The sequence below is a fragment of the Arachis ipaensis genome, chromosome B1, assembly GCF_059453495.1.
Source record: "Arachis ipaensis isolate K30076 ecotype BB chromosome B1, ASM5945349v1, whole genome shotgun sequence".
Classification (NCBI taxonomy): Eukaryota; Viridiplantae; Streptophyta; class Magnoliopsida; order Fabales; family Fabaceae; genus Arachis; species Arachis ipaensis.
The window spans coordinates 145,296,023-145,315,952 of record NC_142436.1 but is presented as its reverse complement, the minus strand read 5'-3'; the positions used below and the strand labels follow the sequence as shown (position 1 = coordinate 145,315,952).

At 38.8% G+C, this 19,930-nt stretch overlaps 1 non-coding gene and 1 pseudogene across 1 annotated transcript; both read left to right on the top strand.

Moving 5' to 3' along the window:
• Window positions 1-7,265: 7,265 nt before the first annotated feature.
• Window positions 7,266-19,685, top strand: LOC107620049 (inositol transporter 4-like; annotated as a pseudogene).
• Window positions 14,046-14,153, top strand: LOC148578758 (small nucleolar RNA R71). The gene has a single exon (XR_015904341.1). It is a non-coding gene; the product is annotated as a small nucleolar RNA R71 (small nucleolar RNA).
• Window positions 19,686-19,930: the final 245 nt, after the last annotated feature.

The window sequence follows — 19,930 nt, the reverse complement described above, 5'->3', positions numbered from 1 at the left end:
GTTCCAGTATCTTTAATCTTCATGTCAAAAGTCCTTTGATTCAATCGAAGGCATTTTTATCGCTTTGTTTAAATTCATTGCAAACCTTTTTATTTTCGATTTCAGCCAGTTTATCTTTCAAAAATCTTATTTTACACCTTTTGAACCTTTTACTTTTCTAAATGCTCATCTAATTCGAGGACATTTGATGCACTTATAGAAAAATTGGTACCTGCAAAATAGGAGTAGGTTTCGCTCCCAGACCATTAGAATCGAACCACCATTGATTTGCTAAAAATCGACAAAACACTATCAACCACTATGGGGATCTATAATGAGGTGTTCATTTATCGTAGAATTCACAATTGCTCTCACAATTGACCATTCTTCAACCAACTAAAAGGTTCATCTTTCATGCTGACATGTCAATTCTGACATTTTTGAAAGAATCGAATATTAAATTTCTATATTTTTTGTCATTTTAGTTGTCCTATTATCATTTTAATTTACATTTTAATTTATGAAAAGTCATTTCCACAAAGATGAATATAAAATGATTGATTTGTTGTGGGGATGGTGTTATGAAAAGTGTGTTGCATGACCAATGCAAAGTTTGTGTTTTTCATTGACAGGGATATGCAATTTGACCTAGGTGTAGCCTTTAAATTAAAAAAATTTATTAAGGAGATAAGAGAAAGGAATATGGAATGGGCCAACAACACAAAGGCCCAGAAGGGGGTTAAGGGGAAAGAGGCTCAAAATTTAAATGGAAATGGACTAAGGAAAAATATTGGGCCCAACTTAGGTGAAGATTCTGCGCAAGGAAGGGACATTGAAGGATGTGGGCTGAGTAAATATCCAAGAGAAGAAATGGAGGTTAACAGCTATAAACTTGAAGACTGGAAGTTGGGCCAGGAGGATAGGAGAGAAAAAGAAACTATAGGCCAGGAATTAAAAAGGCTCATGTTAGCAAGGAAGAAGGATAAACAGGTGGGTGAAGGCAGAATGGAGTGCAAGATTAACCAGGAAGTGGTGGAAAGAGGAAAGGAAGATGAGGAACTGAACAAGCCATCCAAGGAGGCACAGAATAGGGAGCTTGAATTAGTCGGTCAGCAGACTAACTTGGGTGAAAACATCTACTATGTGGAACTAGCAAGTGATGAAGATGAGGACAATACAACCGAGGTACATGCAGACTGGGAAACACAGCTAGCCAAGAAATTGGAACTAAAGTTGAGCCTGAAAAGGAAACGTGAGAACTAGAACGTGCCAATGCTTATATACAAAGACAGAAAGGAGGAACTAGAGGACAATGAGCACAAGAAATTGAGGAATGGTAATACAGCGTTGAATACAGGGGAGTATGAGTTAGCCGTGCAAGTGTCTAGTCAGAGTAGGGGATTACAAATGGCTGAGGAGGCGGGCCTTAACATGCCCCTACCTCAGTCATGAGTATTATCAGCTAGAATTGTCGGGGAATAGCGGCTGCCCCGATAATTTCTGAGTTATACGAACTATGTAAAAAAGCAAAGCCGCTAATAGTGTACTTAATGGAAACTATGGCTAGTAAGGAAAAAATGAATAGGGTAAGAAGAAAGCTTAATTTTGACTATATGTTTTACGTGGAACCCCGGGGCTTGTCCGGTGGTCTATGTTTGTTATGGAAATCTAATACTAATATCCAGGTTTACGAGTGGTGTGATAATTACATTAAAGCAAATATTAATATTAACAACGATTCAAATTGGCAGGGAGTTTTCATGTACGAGAATCCAGTTTTCCAAAAGCGAAGGAAACTGTGGCAGGAGCTTACGGTAAGCAACATGTGTAAGGATGTACCTCAAGCTTATTTGGGAGACTTCAATGATATTTTAAGTCAAGATGAGAAGGTAGGCATTCATCCACAACCAAGAATTTATTTAGAAACTTTCAGAAGGTTTATAGATGATAATGGTTTAATAGATGTTGATCTTAAAGGCAGTAAATATACATGGTTTAGTAATCCTAGAAATAACGTTATCACTAGGAAAAGACTAGATAGAGTGTTAGTGAATTAGAAGTGGCTGCAAATATACCAGGATGTCACATTAAGAGCCTCTCCGGCTGTGAGTTCAGATCATTATGCCTTAATTTTAGATACACAGTGGCGGGTTCGGATGAAAAAGGAGTTCAGATTTGAGGCCTATTGGGCAGAACATGAGGAGTGCAAAGAAGTGATCAAGAGGAGATGGCAAATAGATGAAGGAAATGGAAATTGTTGGAATCAATTCACAAAAAAGAGGATCAGATGCAAAAGAGAGCTGATGGAATGGAGTAGCAGGAAGTTCAAGAGAGTAGATAAAGAAATAGAAAGGAAGAAAAGAGAGCTACACCTAATTCAAGAGGAAGGTATGACGGAATAGGAGCAGAAAAGGGAAAGAGATTTGAAAAACCAAATATCAGAGCTTTGGAAACAAGAAGAGAAATATTGGGGGTAAAGATCAAGGCTGAAATAGTTAAAGTGGGGTGATAAAAATACAGCCTTCTTTCATGCAACAACTATTCAGAGAAGAATTAGGAATAGAATTGACAAACTGAGAGATGAGACTGGAAAGTGGATACAGGGGGAAGCAAATATTATGAGATTGGTAGAAAGACATTTCACTAAGCTCTTTACTTCAGACGGAGATAGGAACCTGGAAGAGTGCGTAACAGAAAATCCTAAGAGAGTTACAAGAGAGATGAATGAGGAGTTAATGGCAAACATCACGGATGAGGAAATTAAAGAAACGGTGTTTAGCATGGGGGGTTTAAAAGCTCCAGGCCCAGATGGATTAAATGGAATATTTTTTCAACAACACTGGGATATTTTGAGTAAAGAAGTGTGTGGGGTAGTCAAACAAATTTTTAGAGAAGGCAGCTTACCGGGGGACTTGGGAGAAATAGCGGTTGTGTTGATACCTAAAACGAGTTAGCCGGAAAGCCTGAATCAACTTAGACCTATAAGCTGTTGCAGTTTCATGTACAATATTGTTACGAGGGTCTTGGTGGGGAGGTTAAGGAAAGTATTAGATACTATTATTTCTCCGGTTCAAAGTGTCTTTGTAAAAGGTAGACTCATACAAGATAATATAGTAATAGTACAGGAAGCTTTTCATAAATTAAACAGAAAAGGAAATCATGGAAGCAATGACATGGCCATCAAGTTGGATATGAACAAGGCATATGATAGGCTGGAATGGAATTTTATACAAAGGGTAATGGAAGAATTTGGTTTTAGCAAAGAGTGGGTCAGATTGAGATGAGCTGTGTGAAAAGTGCTAGTTATAGATTCAAAATAAATGGTAAGTTATCAACCAAGATTTATCCACAAAGAGGGCTCAGGCAGGGAGATCCCCTATCGCTCTATTTATTTATTTTGGCTGCTGAGAGTTTTACTATCCTCATGGAAAAGGCGAGGAGGGAAAATCTCATTTCCGGAATTAGGCTTACTCTATCAGCACCGGTTATTATTCACCTCTTATTCGTTGACGATTGTATTATTTTTGCAGGGGCGCAAGAAGATGAGATTTATCAACTTATCTAGATTATAAACAAATATACAGAGGCATTAGGACAGAGAATTAACACGGACAAGTCCGGGCTGATTTTTGGAAGGCAGGTACCAATACAAAGGAGGGTGAACATTGAGGAGATCACTGGAATGAATTCATGGGAGGATCCGAGAAGATACCTAGGACTCCCAGCGAGATGGGGAAGATCCAAGAATAAGGCATTGGAGTGGATACAGGAGAAAATGCTTGACAAGATGCAAGGATGGAAAGAGAAACTATTAAATCAAGCCTGAAAGGAGGTTTTGATAAAAGCAGTAATACAGGCAATTCCTGTCTATGCCATGAATATCATTAAATTCCCTAAATCCTTTTGTAAGAGAATTGAAGCAGCAATAGCCAGATTCTGGTGGAAAAACAATGGAAAGGAAACAAGCATTCACTGGAAGAGTTGGACAAAAATGACAAGGAGCAAAATAAATGGAGGATTGGGGTTCAAGGATTTAGAATGCCAAAACATAGCACACTTGGCTAAACAAGCATGGAGGTTGTTAAAGGAGGAGGATGCTATATGGGTTCGAACACTAAAGGCCATTTATTACCCGAATTGCAGCCTATGGGAGGCGGGAGTAGGAAGAAACACATCGTGGATATGGAAAAGCCTGCTAGAAGGAAGGGAATTTCTTAGAAGGAAGGGAAGATGGAGTATAGGGAATGGAGCGGAGGTAGACATTTGCGAAGATAATTGGGTGGCTGGGACAAGAAAATTAAGGAGAGGCGGAGTAGGCGGTATTAGAAGAGTGAGTGAGCTGATAAGAAAAGGGGAGGGTTGGGACAGAAACAAAATCATGGACATATTTCCAGGAGATGTAGCCGATCTAATAACTAAAACCCCCCATAAGCCTGATCAATCAAAAGGACTTCTTTGTTTGGCCGTACAAAAATGATGAGCAGTACTCTGTTAAAACCGGTTATCATGCAGCGAAGGAAGAGAAAGACTCAAGGGAAGAGGGAAGAATCTGCAAAGCTTCGACTAGTCAGGATTGGAGGGAGGTTTGGGAGGCTATTTGGAAACTACCGGTGCCTCAAAAGATTAGAATGTTTTTATGGAAAGCAGTGCACAAAATTCTGCCAGTAAATACGAACCTATATCAGCAAAAAATTACAAAGACACCCACATGCAGCATATGCCAGAGAGAGGAAGAAACAATTGAACATGCGCTTTTATTGTGTCCGTGGACTAGAGCAGTGTGGTTCGGATCCAGCATTCAAATGGTGCCTACGGCCTCTAATGTCAGATCTTTTGGAGAGTGGATGATAGATAAAATTAGAAGAATAAGGAGTGAAACAGGGAATGAACAAGCGAATATATTATGCAATCTCGGATGTGTGTGTTGGTGCATTTGGAAAGCAAGGAATCAGCATATATTCCAACAATAAAAAATCAGCCCACTAAAGGTAATAATCCAATCAGAGTGTCTAACAGCAGAATTTTAGAAAGCAACACAGGAATCTAGTACAGAAAACAAATCAGAAACAGTAAAGAGAGTTGAGAGAAAGAGAATTACCTGGAGACCTCCGCCAAGGAATAGGTTGAAGGTGAACACAGACGCAGCTTTTCACAAGGATACAGGTACGACTGCTCTAGCAATGGTAGTCAGGGAATGCAAGGAAAAGTCATCACTGGGACTACAGCAACATTCAAGACAATATCAGCATTAACAGCTGAAGCTCAGGCATACAGGGAGGCACTCATACTCATAAAGAATCTACAAATACCCAAGTGCATAATTAAAACAGACTGCTTACCTCTGGTTCAGGTAATCAAGTCAAAAATGCCTATAGCGGAAGTGGATGCAATCTTCCGTGACATTATCTAATTGCTGGAAGAGACTCCAGATGTAGGAGCTACTTGGACTCCAAGGGATGGCAATAAGCTAGCTCACCAACTGACAGCGATGGCAGCGGGGAATGACCTAGGGAGACAGTGGACAATGAATCCGCCTGCTCTAGTTAGGAATACTATCAGAATAGAAGCAAGTTTCGCAACAATTCAGCATGTTTAAGGTATACAGCATCAAGGTATGCAGATTCAAGTTAACATGGTTCTCGACACAACAACCCACCAAGAACTGTGAAGGGAGGAGAGATTACATGGGAGGGCGAAAACAGAAACCCGAGATAAGCCACCAGCGAAAGATAAGGAGCAGAATCAACCCACAGAAGTTCACCAACTAGCCATTATCAACCACAACGAAGCCATTGTTATAGGAGACAGGGACCGAGGAGGAGGCTCAGCCGATCGGGCAGTGTCGCAGATTGCGTTAGAACAAGGATGGGGTAGCTATCGGCAGAATAGGGATGCGCCAGGGGATTCATGGCAGTTCCGATGGAAGCCCAACGAATGTGAAGTGGTGCATGCAAAGGTGTATGGCGGGAGGATTGGTGAGGCAGGTCCGGAAGGAAAATCAGCAGAGAGGCGCAGCAAAGGCCAAAATCGAGAGGAATTCCTCAGGATTAGGGATGGCAATGGCATCGGGGAAAGAAGGAGCTTGGATCTAGGGACATGCACCATAGCTGAGGATGAAGAGCATAGACGTGAAGATCTCTGCGTGAAGGAGGAAGAAGATCAAACTGAGGTGAACCGGGGCGGGTCACTTCCGGGGCGGGCTACAGAATGGGTTGGGTGGGGAACTAATAGCTTCTGTTGCTTTGGGCCGGGTTGGTTGCCTGGTCTAGAGCCAAATCCAAAAAAAAAATATAATAAAAAGTTAAAAATTTTTAAATTAAAATATTAAAGTGATATGGTCCCTTAAAAGTGTACCACCAGCACAATTTTATTTGTCTTTTCGAATAAAATAATAGTAAAATCACAAAACTTACGGGTTTTACTTTTATATATTGGTTAAAATAAAAAATAAGCAGCTATTTATTCTTATTTTTTATTTTATTTTATTATTTTTTTAGAGAACTTAGCTTTACTCAAATTATAAATAGATAAGATACATAAAAAGACAGATCAATTTTAACAAAGAAAAAAAAAAGAAAAAAAACATGAAATTGGATAGGATTAAGAAAACTAGTTTATGGTTAAGACAGTTGGATATAACAAAGGCAAATTTTAGTGTCTTGTTTGTTAAAGATATGAATATATTAGCTGCCATTAATGTGAAAGATTTATATATAAAGGAGAAAAAACATAGAGTTTGAACCCAAATACAAGACAATAATGTTGGACTTTTGAGATAAAAGGGAGTATAATACCACACAACTGATCTAAAAGACCTCCTGTAAAAGCATAACATCAGAGTATTGTAGTTCCATAACAAAGTTCATTTTCTCTCAGTTTTTTAGTATAAGTACGTAACATATTTTATCTGTTTAATTTAACTCAATTTTTTTGGAGTGTATTTTTTTATATATAAATAAATAATAATGATACAATAGGATATATTCCTAATTGTTTTTGTATTGTGCTGATCACAACTCTATATAGTTAATTAAAAACAATAATAATTACCTTTCTGATAAGATGTTAAGATCGGGATATGAAAGAATAAATATTATTGATTAATTGTTGTCGTGATTAAATTTCACTTTATAATTTCACTTTATAAAATGCATGAGATTACATGCATGCATAAATAAATAATGATGGATGGAATAATAATATTTTTAGCGTGGAGTGCAAGTGGTAGAGGAAAGCTAGAAATCATCATCAGGATTGACATTAAATAAATAAGGTGATCCGTAAGAATGGAAGGAGGGCCGGAGGCAGCGAGTAAGCAAGAGTTCACGGAATTTTAGAAAAGAGCAACCAGTTCCCCTTATATCATGCGCTTCCTCTATCGGCCGGAATTGGAGGTCTCCTCTTCGGCTACGATACCGGTGTTATATCAGGAGCCTTGCTTTACATTCGCAAAGACTTTGTAGAAGTTGGTAAGAAATTATGGTTGCAGGAAGTCATTGTAAGTCATGGCTATTGCCCCTGCTCCTTGGGTCCTCGTCGTTGGAAGAATTTTGGTTGCTTTTGGAGTTGGCATAGTTTCCATGACTTCCCCTCTCTATATCTCAGAAGCCTCTCCAGCTGCTATTAGAGGAGCTCTCGTTTGTATCACTGGTCTCCTCATCACCTTTGGCTAGTGGTGCGCAGAAATCGTGATTGTTCATTCCTTGGTAATGGCGCTGAAAACTTAATACGCACGTTCATAATCTTAGTTCTTCTTCACGATCTCGCACAACTAACCAGCAAGTGCACTGGGTCGTCCAAGTAATAAACCTTACGTGAGTAAGGGTCGATCCCACGGAGATTGTCAGCTTGAAGCAAGCTATGGTCACCTTGTAAATCTCAGTCAGGCGGATTCAAATGGTTATAGAGTTTTAATAATTAAAAGATAAATAAAACGTAAAATAGGATAGAGATACTTATGTAATTCATTGGTGAGAATTTCAGATAAGCGTATGGAGATGCTTTGTTCCTTCTGAATCTCTGCTTTCCTACTGCCTTCATCCAATCATTCATACTCCTTTCTATGGCAAGCTTATGTTGGGCATCACCGTTGTCAATGGCTACATCCTGTCCTCTCAGTGAAAATGGTTCAAAATGCACTGTCACCGCACGGCTAATCATCTGTCGGTTCTCGATCATACTGAAATAGGATTCAGTAATCCTTTTGCGTTTGTCACTACTCCCAGCACTCGCGAGTTTGAAGCTCGTCACAGCCATCCCTTCCCACCAGATCCTACTCGGAATACCACAGACAAGGTTTAGACTTTCTGGATCTCAAGAATGGGCGCCAATAATTCTAGCCTATACCACGAAGACTCTGATCTCATGGAATGGAAGGCTCGGTTGTCAGGCGAGGCAACCATGCGTCATGAACCAAAAGGCTAAGAGATACGCACTCAAGCTATTGCAAGTAGAACAGAAGTGGTTGTCAGGCACGCGTTCATAGGTGAGAATGATGATGAGTGTCACAGATCATCATATTCGTCAGGTTGAAGAACGAGTGTATATCTTAGAGAAGAAATAGGCTTGAGTTGAATAGAAAAACAATAGTACTTTGCATTAATTCAAGAGGAACAGCAGAGTTCCACACCTTAATCTATGGTGTGTAGAAACTCTACCATTGAAAATACATAAGAATAAGGTCCAGGCATGGCCGAATGGCCAGGCCCCAAGTTTAAGGAAAAACGTTCCAAAGATGATCCCTAGATCATCCAAAGATCATAGTAAAAAGTCCTATTTATACTAAACTAGTTACTAGGATTTACAGAATTAAGTAAATGATGCAAAAATGCACTTCCAGGGCCCACTTTGTGTGTGATTGGGCTGAGCATTGAAGCTTTCACGTGTAGAGGTCTTTCTTGGAGTTAAACGCCAGTTTGTAACCTATTTCTGGCGTTTAACTCTAGAATAGGGCAGAGAGCTGGCGTTGAACGCCAGTTTGCATCATCTAAACTCGAACAAAGTATGGACTATTATATATTTATGGAAATCCCTGGATGTCTACTTTCCAATGCAATTGAGAGCGCACCATTTGGACTTCTGTAGCTCCTGAAAATCTACTTTTAGTGCAGGGAGGTCAGAATCCAACAGCATCTGCAGTCCTTCTTCAACCTCTGAATCTGATTTTTGCTCAAGTCCTTCAATTTCAGCCAGAAAATACCTGAAATCACAGAAAAACACACAAACTCATAGTAAAGTCCAGAAATGTGATTTTTATTTAAAAACTAATGAAAATATACTAAAAACTAACTAAATCATACTAAAAACTATGTAAAAACAATGCCAAAAAGCGTATAAATTATCCGCTCATCACAACACCAAACTTAAATTGTTGCTTGTCCCCAAGCAAATAAAAATAAAATAGGATAAAAATAAGAGAATATACTATAAATTCCAAAATATCAATGAAACTTAGCTCCAACTAGATGAGCGGGACTAGTAGCTTTTTGCCTCTTGAATAGTTTTGGCATCTCACTTTATCCATTGAAGTTCAGAATGATTGGCATCTATAGGAACTCAGAATTCAGATAGTGTTATTGATTCTCCTAGTTCAATATGTTGATTCTTGAACACAGTTACTTTATAAGTCTTGGCTGTGGCCCTAAGCACTTTGTTTTCCAGTATTACCACCGGATACATAAATGCCACAGACACATAACTGGGTGAACCTTTTCAGATTGTGACTCAGCTTTGCTAAAGTCCCCAATTAGAGGTGTCCAGGGTTCTTAAGCACACTCTTCTTTTTTTTTTTTTTTTGCTTTGGAACTTGACTTTAACCGCTCAGTCTCAAGTTTTCACTTGACACCTTCACGCCACAAGCACATGGTTAGGGACAGCTTGGTTTAGCCGCTTAGGCCAGGATTTTATTCCTTTAGGCCCTCCTATCCACTGATGCTCAAAGCCTTGGATCCTTTTTATTACCCTTGCCTTTTGGTTTTAAGGGCTATTGGCTTTTTGCTCTTGCCTTTTGGTTTAAAGAGCTTTTGGCTTTTTCTGCTTGCTTTCTCTTTTTCTTTCTCTTTTTTTTTCGCCATTTTTTCTTTTCTTTTTTTTCGCAAGCTTTTGTATTCACTGCTTTTTCTTGCTTCAAGAATCAATTTTATGATTTTTCAGATTATCAAATAACATTTCTCCTTTTTCATCATTCTTCAAGAGCCAACATATTTAACATTCATAAACAACAATATCAAAAGACATATGCACTGTTCAAGCATTCATTCAGAAAATAAAAAGTATTGTCACCACATCAAAATAATTAAACTAATTTCAAGGATGAATTCGAAATTCATGTACTTCTTGTTCTTTTGTAATTAAAATATTTTTCATTTAAGAGAGGTGATGGATTGATAGGACATTCATAGCCTTAAGACATGGACACTTAAACACTAATGATCATGTAATGAAGACACAAACATAGACAAAACATAAAGCATAGTAAACGAAAAATAGAAAAATAATAACAAGGAGATTAAGGAACGGGTCCACCTTAGTGAGGGTGGCGTCTTCCTCTTCTTGAAGAACCAATGGTGCTCTTGAGCTCCTCTATGTCTCTTCCTTGTCTTTGTTGTTCCTCCCTCATAGCTCTTTGATCTTCTCTAATCTCATGGAGGATGATGGAGTGCTCTTGGTGCTCCATCCTTAGTTGTCCCATGTTAGAACTTAATTCTCACAGGGAAGTGTTGATTTGCTCCCAATAGTTTTGTGGAGGGAAGTGCATCCCTTGAGGCATCTCATGGATTTCATGGTGAGGAATTTTCTCATGCTCTTGTTGAGATCCATGATCTCTTGTTTGCTCCATCCTCTTCTTAGTGATGGGCCTGTCCTCTTCAATGAGGATGTCTCCCTCTATGTCAATTCCAGCCGAATTGCAGAGGTGATAAATGAGGTGAGGAAAGGCTAACCTTGCCAAAGTAGAGGACTTGTCAGCCACCTTGTAGAGTTCTTGAGGTATAATCTCAAATCATGATACTGTGGATCATGATGACCTGGTCTATAGTAACTTCAGACCGGTTGCTAGTAGGAATAATTGAGCGTTGAATAAACTCCAACCATCCTCTAGCTACAGGCTTAAGGTCCGGTCTTCTCAATTGAATCGGCTTGCCTCTTGAGTCAACTTTCCATTGAGCTCCTTCTACACATATGTCCATAAGGACTTGGTCCAACCTTTGACCAAAGTTGACCCTTCTAGTGTAGGGGCGTGCATTTTCTTGCATCATTGGCAAGTTGAACGCCAGCCTTACATTTTTCGGACTGAAATCTAAGTATTTCTCCCGAACCATGGTAAGCCAATGCTTTGGATTTGGGTTCACACTTTGATCATGGTTCCTAGTGATCCATGCATTTACATAGAACTCTTGAACCATTAAGATCCCGACTTGTTGAATGGGGTTGGTGAGAACTTCCCAACCTCTTCTTTGGATCTCAAGTCGGATCTCCAGATACTCATTCTTTTTTAGCTTGAAAGGAACCTCAGGGATCACTTTCTTCTTGGCCACAACTTCATAGAAGTGGTCTTGATGGACCTTTGAGATGAATCTCTCCATCTCCCATGGCTCAGAGGTGGAAGCAATTGCCTTCCCTTTCCTATTTCTAGAGGTTTCTCCGGCCTTAGGTGCCATAAATGGTTATGAAAAAACAAAATTTACCACACCAAACTTAAAAGGTTTGCTCGTCCTCGAGCAAAAGAAGAAAGAAAGTAGTAGAAGAAGAAGAAAATGGAGGAGATGGAGGGAGGTGAGTAGTTCGGCCATGTGTGGGTGGGTTTGGGAGGGAAAAGAGTTTGAATTTTAGAGGTAGGTGGGGTTTTTGGGGAAGAGATGATGAATGTGAGTAGTGAAGAGGTGATGGGGAAAAGTGATTGAGGTGATTGGTAAAAGGTATTTGTGTAAGAGAGTTATGAAAAGGTGTGAAGAGGAGAGAAGAAGGTAGGTGGAGATCTTGTGGGGTCCACAGATCCAGTGGGGTCAAGGACTTAACATTCTTGCTCCAATTAGGCGTGTAAAACGCCCTTAGCATGCATTTCTGGCGTTAAACGCCAGCTTGCTGCTTGTTTCTGGCGTTTAACGCCAACTCCATGCTCTGTTCTGGTGTTAAACGCAAGAATGGTGCTTGTTTCTGGCGTTTAACGCCAGCTTGATGCTTCTTTCTGGCGTTAAACGCCAGACAGATGCTTGTTTCTGGCGTTTAAACGCCAGAATGCTCCTCCTCCAGGGTGTGCTATTTTTCATTCTGTTTTTGATTTTTTAGTAGTTTTTGTGACTCCACATGATCATCAACCTAATAAAACACGAAATAACAATAAAAATAAAATTAAATAACATTGGGTTGCCTCCCAACAAGCATTTTTTTAATATCAATAGCTTGACAGTGAGCTCTCATGGAGCCTCATAGATGTTCAGAGCATTGTTGGGACCTCCCAACACCAAACTTAGAGTTTGGTTGTGGCCTCCCAACACCAAACTTAGAGTTTGACTGTGGGGGCTTTGGTTGACTCTGCAGTGAGAGAAGCTTTTCATGCTTCCTCTCCATGGTTACAGAAGGAGAACCTTGAGTTTTAAACACAAGGTTGTCCTCATTCAGTTGAAGGACTAACTCTCCTCTGTCCACATCAATCACAGCTTTTGCTGTGGCTAGGAAGGGTCTTCCTAGGATGATGGATTCATCCTCATTCTTCCCAGTGTCTAGGATTATGAAATCAGCAGGGATGTAAAGGCCTTTGACCTTTACTAACACGTCCTATACCAGTCCATAAGCCTATTTTCTTGAGTTATCTGCCATCTCTAATGAGATTCTGGCAGCTTGTACTCAAAGATCCCAAGTTTCTCCATTACAGAGAGTGGCATTAAGTTTATTCCTGACCCCAGGTCACACAGAGCCTTCTCAAAGGTCATGGTGCCTATGTTATAGGGAATTAGGAATTTACCATGATCCTGTTTCTTTTGAGGTAATTTCTGCCTATCCAATGCATTTAGTTCATTGGTGAGCAAGGGAGGTTCATCTTCCCAAGTCTCATTACCAAATAATTTGGCATTCAGCTTCATGATTGCACCAAGGTACTTAGTAACGTCTTTATCTTCTTCAGAGGAAGAATACTCATCAGAGCTCATGAAGGGCAGAAGGAGGTTCAATGGAATCTCTATGGTCTCTAGTTGAGCCTCAGATTCCTTTGGTTCCTCAAAGAAAAACTCCTTATTGGTCACTGAACGTCCCAGGAGGTCTTCCTCACTAGGATTCACGTCCTCCTCCTCCCTTGTAGGTTCGGCCATGATGGTCAAATCAATGGCCTTGCACTCTCTCTTTGGATTTTCTTCTGTATTGCTTGGGAGAGTACTAGGAGGAGTTTCAGTGACCCTTTTACTCAGCTGGCCCACTTATGCCTCCAAATTTCTAATAGAGGACCTTGTTTTATTCATGAAACTTAGAGTGGCCTTAGATAGATCAGAGACTATATTTGCTAAGCTAGATGGATTCTGCTCAGAATTCTCTGTCTGTTGCTGAGTGGATGATGAAAAAGGCTTGCTATTGCTAAACCTATTTCTTCCACCATTATTAAAGCCTTGTTGAGGCTATTGTTGATCCTTCCATGAGAAATTTGGATGATTTCTCCATGAGAGATTATAGGTGTTTCCATAGGATTCACCCATGTAATTCACCTCTGCTATTGCAGGGTTCTCAGGATCATAAGCTTCTTCTTCAGAAGATGCCTCTATAGTACTGTTGGATGATTCCTTCAATCCATTCAGACTCTGAAAGATCATATTGACTTGCTGAGTCAATATTTTATTCTGAGCCAATATGGCAATCAGAGCATCAATTTCAAGAACTCCCTTCCTCAGAGGCGTCCCATTACTCACAGGATTCCTTTCAGAAGTGTACATGAACTAGTTATTTGCAACCATGTCAATGAGTTCCTGAGCTTCTGCAGGCGATTTCTTTAGGTGAATGGATCCACCTACAGAATGGTACAATGACATCTTAGATAATTCAGACAGACCATCATAGAATATATCCAGGATGGTCCATTCTGAAAGCATGTCAGAAGGACACTTTTTGGTCAGTTGCGTGTATCTCTCCCAAGCTTCATAGAGGGATTCACCTTCTTTCTGTCTGAAGGTTTGAACATCCACTCTAAGCTTACTAAGCTTTTGAGGAGGAAAGAACTTGGCTAAGAAAGTCGTGACCAGCTTATCCCAAGAGTTCAGGCTATCTTTAGGTTGAGAATCCAACCATATTTTAGCTCTGTCTCTTACAGCAAACGGGAAAAGCATAAGCCTATAGACCTCGGGATCAACCCCATTGGTCTTAACAGTATCACAGATCTGCAAGAATTCAGTTAAGAACGGAAAAGGATATTCTGATGGAAGTCCATGAAACTTGCAGTTCTGTTGCATCAGAGAAACTAATTGAGGCTTTAGCTCAAAATTATTTGCTCCAATGGCAGGGATTGAGATGCTTCTTCCATGAAAGTTGGAGTTTGGTGCAGTAAAGTCACCAAGCATCTTCTTTGCATTGTTATTATTTTCGGCCATGTCTCCTTCTTTTTCGAAAATTTCTGTCAGATTTTCTCCAGAGAGTTGTGCTTTAGCTTCTCTAAGCTTTCTCTTCAGAGTCCTTTCAGGTTCAGGATCAGCTTCAACAAGAATGTTCTTATCCTTGTTCCTGCTCATGAGAAAAAGAAGAAAACAGAAAAGAAGAGGAATCCTCTATGTCACAGTATAGAGATTCCTTTATGTGAGTAGAAGAAGAAAAGAAATTCGAACACAGAAAGAGGGAGAGGGTTCGAATTTTTAAGAAGAAGAGAAGTGTTAGTAGATAAATAAATAATTAGAAGGAGGTGAGAGAGAAGAATTTTCAAAAATAATTGAAAAGAAAAGAAGAATAGTTTTGTTTTTATTTTTAAATTAAAGTTAAAATTTGAAAATAGAGAGAAGAAATAAAATTAAAATTAAAATATGAAACAATTAGTTAATTAAAAGAATTTTGAAAAAGAGGAAGGTGATTTTCAAAAATTGAAGAGAGGAAATTAGTTAGGTAGTTTTGAAAAAGATAAGAATCAAACAAAAAGTCAAGTAGTTAATTGAAAAAGATTTGAAAATTATTTTTTGAAATGATAAGAAGTTAGAAAAGATTTTGAAATTGATTTTGAAAAAGATGTGATTGAAATTTATTTTGAAAAAGATTTGAAAAAGAAATTTAAAAAGATTTGATTTTTGAAATCAAAGTTGATTACTTGACTAATAAGAAACTAAAAAGATATGATTTAAAATTTAAAGATTGAACCTTTCTTACTAGGCAAGTAATAAACTTAAAATTTTTGAATCAATCACATTAATTGTTAGCATTAATTTTGAAAATTTTGAAATAATGAAAGAAAAAATGAAAAAGATTTTATTTTTGAAAAAGATTTGAAAAAGATAGAATTTTTAAGTTGAAAATTTGATTTGACTCATAAGAAACAACTAAATTTTAAAAAGTTTTAAAAAAGTCAACTCAAATTTTCGAAAATTTATGAGTGAAATAAAAGAAAGATATTTTTTATTTTTGAATTTTTAATGAAGAAAGAGAAAAACATCAAAAAGACTCAATGCATGAAAATTTTGGATCAAAACAAATGATGCATGCAAGAACACTATGAATGTCAAGATGAACACCAAGAACACTTTGAAGATCATGATGAACATCAAGAACTTATTTTTGAAAAATTTTCAGGAAAAGAAAAAATGCAAGACACCAAACTTAGAAATTTTTAATTTTTAGACACTATGAATGCAAGAATGCATATGAAAAACAAGAAAAGATGCAAAACATGAAAATGCAAAGATCAAACAAGGAAATTCATCAAGAACAACTTGAAGATCATGAAGAACACATGATGAATTTTCGAAAATTAAAGGGAAGTTAAAACACATGCAATTGACACTAAACTTAAAAATTGACACAAGACTCAAACAAGAAACATCAAATTTTTTTGTTTTTATGATTTTATTAAAATTTTTGTAATTTTTCGAAAATTAATTGGAAAAAGAAAAATAAGGATTTCAAAATTTTTAATAAGAATTCCAGGAATCATGCAATGTTAGTCTAAAACTCTGGTCCAGGAATTAGACATGGCTTACTAGCCAGCCAAGCTTTTAGTGAAAGCTCCGGTCCAAAACACTAGACATGGCCAATAGCCAGCCAAGCTTTAGCAGATCATTACATACAAAAGCTAAATTGCTGAGAAAGACAAAGAAGCTCTTCTCTAATGATAGTTGAAACCTCGGTCCAAAGGACTAGACATGGCTTCACAGCTAGCCAGGATTCAACATATCTCATGAAACTCTAGAATTCATTCTTAAAAATTTTGAAGAACATAGAATAATTTATTTTTGAAAAGTTTTTTTTCGAAAATAAGAATAATAAAAATAAAAAGATTAAAATTAAAATAAAATTACCTAATCTGAGCAACAAGATGAACCGTCAGTTGTCCAAACTCGAACAATCCCCGGCAACGGCGCCAAAAACTTGGTGCGCAGAAATCGTGATCGTTCATTCCCCGGCAACGGCGTCAAAAACTTGGTGCACAGAAATCGTGATCGTTCATTCCTTGGTAACGGCGCTGAAAACTTAATACGCACGTTCATGATCTTAGTTCTTCTTCACGATCTCGCACAACTAACCAGCAAGTGCACTGGGTCGTCCAAGTAACAAACCTTATGTGAGTAAGGGTCGATCCCATGGAGATTGTCAGTTTGAAGCAAGCTATGGTCACCTTGTAAATCTCAGTCAGGCAGATTCAAATGGTTATAGAGTTTTAATAATTAAAAGATAAATAAAACGTAAAATAGGATAGAGATACTTATGTAATTCATTGGTGAGAATTTCAAATAAGCGTATGGAAATGCTTTATTCCTTCTGAATCTCTGCTTTCCTACTGCCTTCATCCAATCATTCATACTCCTTTCTATGGTAAGCTTATGTTGGGCATCACCGTTGTCAATGGCTACATCCCGTCCTCTCAGTGAAAATGGTCCAAAATGCGCTGTCACCGCACAGCTAATCATCTATCGGTTCTCGATCATACTGGAATAGGATTCAGTAATCCTTTTGCATCTGTCACTATGCCCAGCACTCGCCAGTTTGAAGCTCGTCACAGCCATCCCTTCCCAGATCCTACTCGGAATACCACAGACAAGGTTTAGACTTTCCGGATCTCAAGAATGGCCGCCAATAATACTAGCCTATACCACGAAGACTCTGATCTCATAGAATGGAAGGCTCGGTTGTCAGGCGAGGCAACCATGCGTCATGAACCAGAAGGCTAAGAGATACGCACTCAAGCTATTGCAAGTAGAACGGAAGTGGTTGTCAGGCACGCGTTCATAGGTGAGAATGATGATGAGTGTCACGGATCATCATATTCGTCAGGTTGAAGAACGAGTGTATATCTTAGAGAAGAAATAGGCTTGAGTTGAATAGAGAAACAATAGTACTTTGCATTAATTCATGAGGAACAGCAGAGCTCCACACCTTAATATATGGTGTTTAGAAACTCTACAATTGAAAATACATAAGAATAAGGTCCAGGCATGGCCAAATGGCCAGCCCCCAAGTCTAAGGAAAAATGTTCCAAAGATGATCCCTAGATCATCCAAAGATCATAGTAAAAAGTCCTATTTATACTAAACTAGTTACTAGGGTTTACAGAATTAAGTAAATGATGCAGAAATCCACTTCCGGGGCCCACTTGGTGTGTGCTTGGGCGGAGCATTGAAGCTTTCACGTGTAGAGGTCTTTCTTGGAGTTAAACACCTATTTGTAACCTGTTTCTGGCATTTAACTCTGCTTTGCAACCTGTTTCTAGCATTTAACTCCAGAATAGAGCAGAGAACTGGCGTTAAACACCAGTTTGTATCGTCTAAACTCGGGCAAAGTATGGACTATTATATATTGCTAGAAAGCCCTGGATGTCTACTTTCCAATGCAATTGAGATCGCGTCATTTGGACTATTGTAGATCCAGAAATTCTACTTTGAGTGCAGGGAGGTCAGAATCCAACAGCATCTGCAGTCCTTCTTCAACCTCTGAATCTGATTTTTGCTCAAGTCCCTCAATTTCAGCCAGAAAATACATAAAATCACAGAAAAATACACAAACTCATAGTAAAGTCCAGAAATGTGATTTTTATTTAAAAACTAATGAAAATATACTAAAAACTAACTAAATTATACTAAAAATTATGTAAAAACAATGCCAAAAAGCGTATAAATTATCCGCTCATCAGCTAGTTCCTCTCCTACCTTATCAACCTCGCATTCACCAAGGTATATATATCTACTCGGATAATAACTAAAAAAGATTAGTTAATTTAACATATCTGACTAAACTATTTAACATAAGATACAGACTCCTGGAACGTGGCGTTGGATGCTTGAGGTGGCCGGACTTCTGGCGGTGGTTCAGTTCGTTTTAATGCTGACCCTTCCTGAGTCACCGAGGTGGTTGTACAACCAAGGGAAAGAAAATGAGTCAAGGAAAATCCTGGAAAAGATTTATAGAGCAGACGAGATTGAAGGGGAGATAAAAGCGATGAGAGAAGCTGTAGAACAAGAGAAGCAAGAGGAAGGGTTGATTGGTCGAACTCTTGGAGAGAAAATGAAGGCTTCTTTTAGCAACATTGTTGTTCAAAGAGGATTGTATGCAGGCGTGACTGCTCAAGTCGCTCAACAATTCGTTGGCATCAACACCGTCATGTATTACAGCCCAACCATTGTTCAGTTTGCCGGCATTGCATCAAAATCTACCGCACTTGCACTCTCCCTCGTCACATCTGGTCTCAACGCCGTTGGATCTATCCTCAGCATGCTTTGCATCGATAAATATGGAAGGAGAAAGCTCATGCTCCTATCCCTTATTGCAATCATCGTTTGCCTCCTCACTCTAATCGGAGTTTTCTATCAAGCAGCTACCACCGCTCCTCCAATTGACAACGTTGACACCCTCAGCTTCGGTGCTAACGCTACATGCCAGGCTTATCTTGATGCCCCTAATGTCTCTTCATGGAACTGCATGAAATGTTTGAAAGCTGAATATGCCTTCTGTGCCAGCACTGGGGGCAATGTAAGTTCATCACTTCCATCTCTTTCAACTAATATATATCTATGTATTAGTCTAATCTAATCTAACATAATCAATGAACATGATGCAGCATCTCCGGGAGCATGCCTGGCGGAAGCAAAGGAAATCAAAGCGGTGTGCGGTGAGCAAAAGCACGTGTGGTTTTCTGATGGATGCCCAAGCAAAATTGGAGTGCTTGCAGTTATAGTGTTGGGACTATATATCCTAGCCTACTCTCCTGGAATGGGATCAGTGCCTTGGGTTTTGAACTCAGAGATTTACCATTGAGATTCAGGGGAATTTGTGGAGGCATAGCAGCAGTTTCAAACTGGTGTGCTAATCTCATAGTGAGTTTGACATTCTTGTCACTCATCCATGCACTTGGGGCTGCAGGAACATTCCTCCTCTTTGTTGGGTTTTTCACAATTGAGCTCGTTGCCATCTATCTATTGGTACCAGAGACCAAAGGGCTTCAGTTTGAAGAGGTTGAGAAGTTGCTTCAGAAAGGTTTCAACCCTTGCGATTGCACCAATTCAAAGACAGACGAAGAAAAAGCAAGTACTAGTAAATAAATAATATGATATGATGAAGCTGAAGTTGGTTATCTTTTCATATAGATCGAGAATTGGACGATTTTCTCTTTGAGGAATAGAAATTAAAGGAGGAGACAAATATAATTGTTGTTTCAGTGCGTCCGATCTCTTTTTCAAAATCCATGCTGACAGAGCCATAAAGAATTTCTCCATGTGTGTCAGATTTGTATCCAACACATTAAATTAGAAAAGATGCATTTTGTATGAATACTTTTATGAAAGAG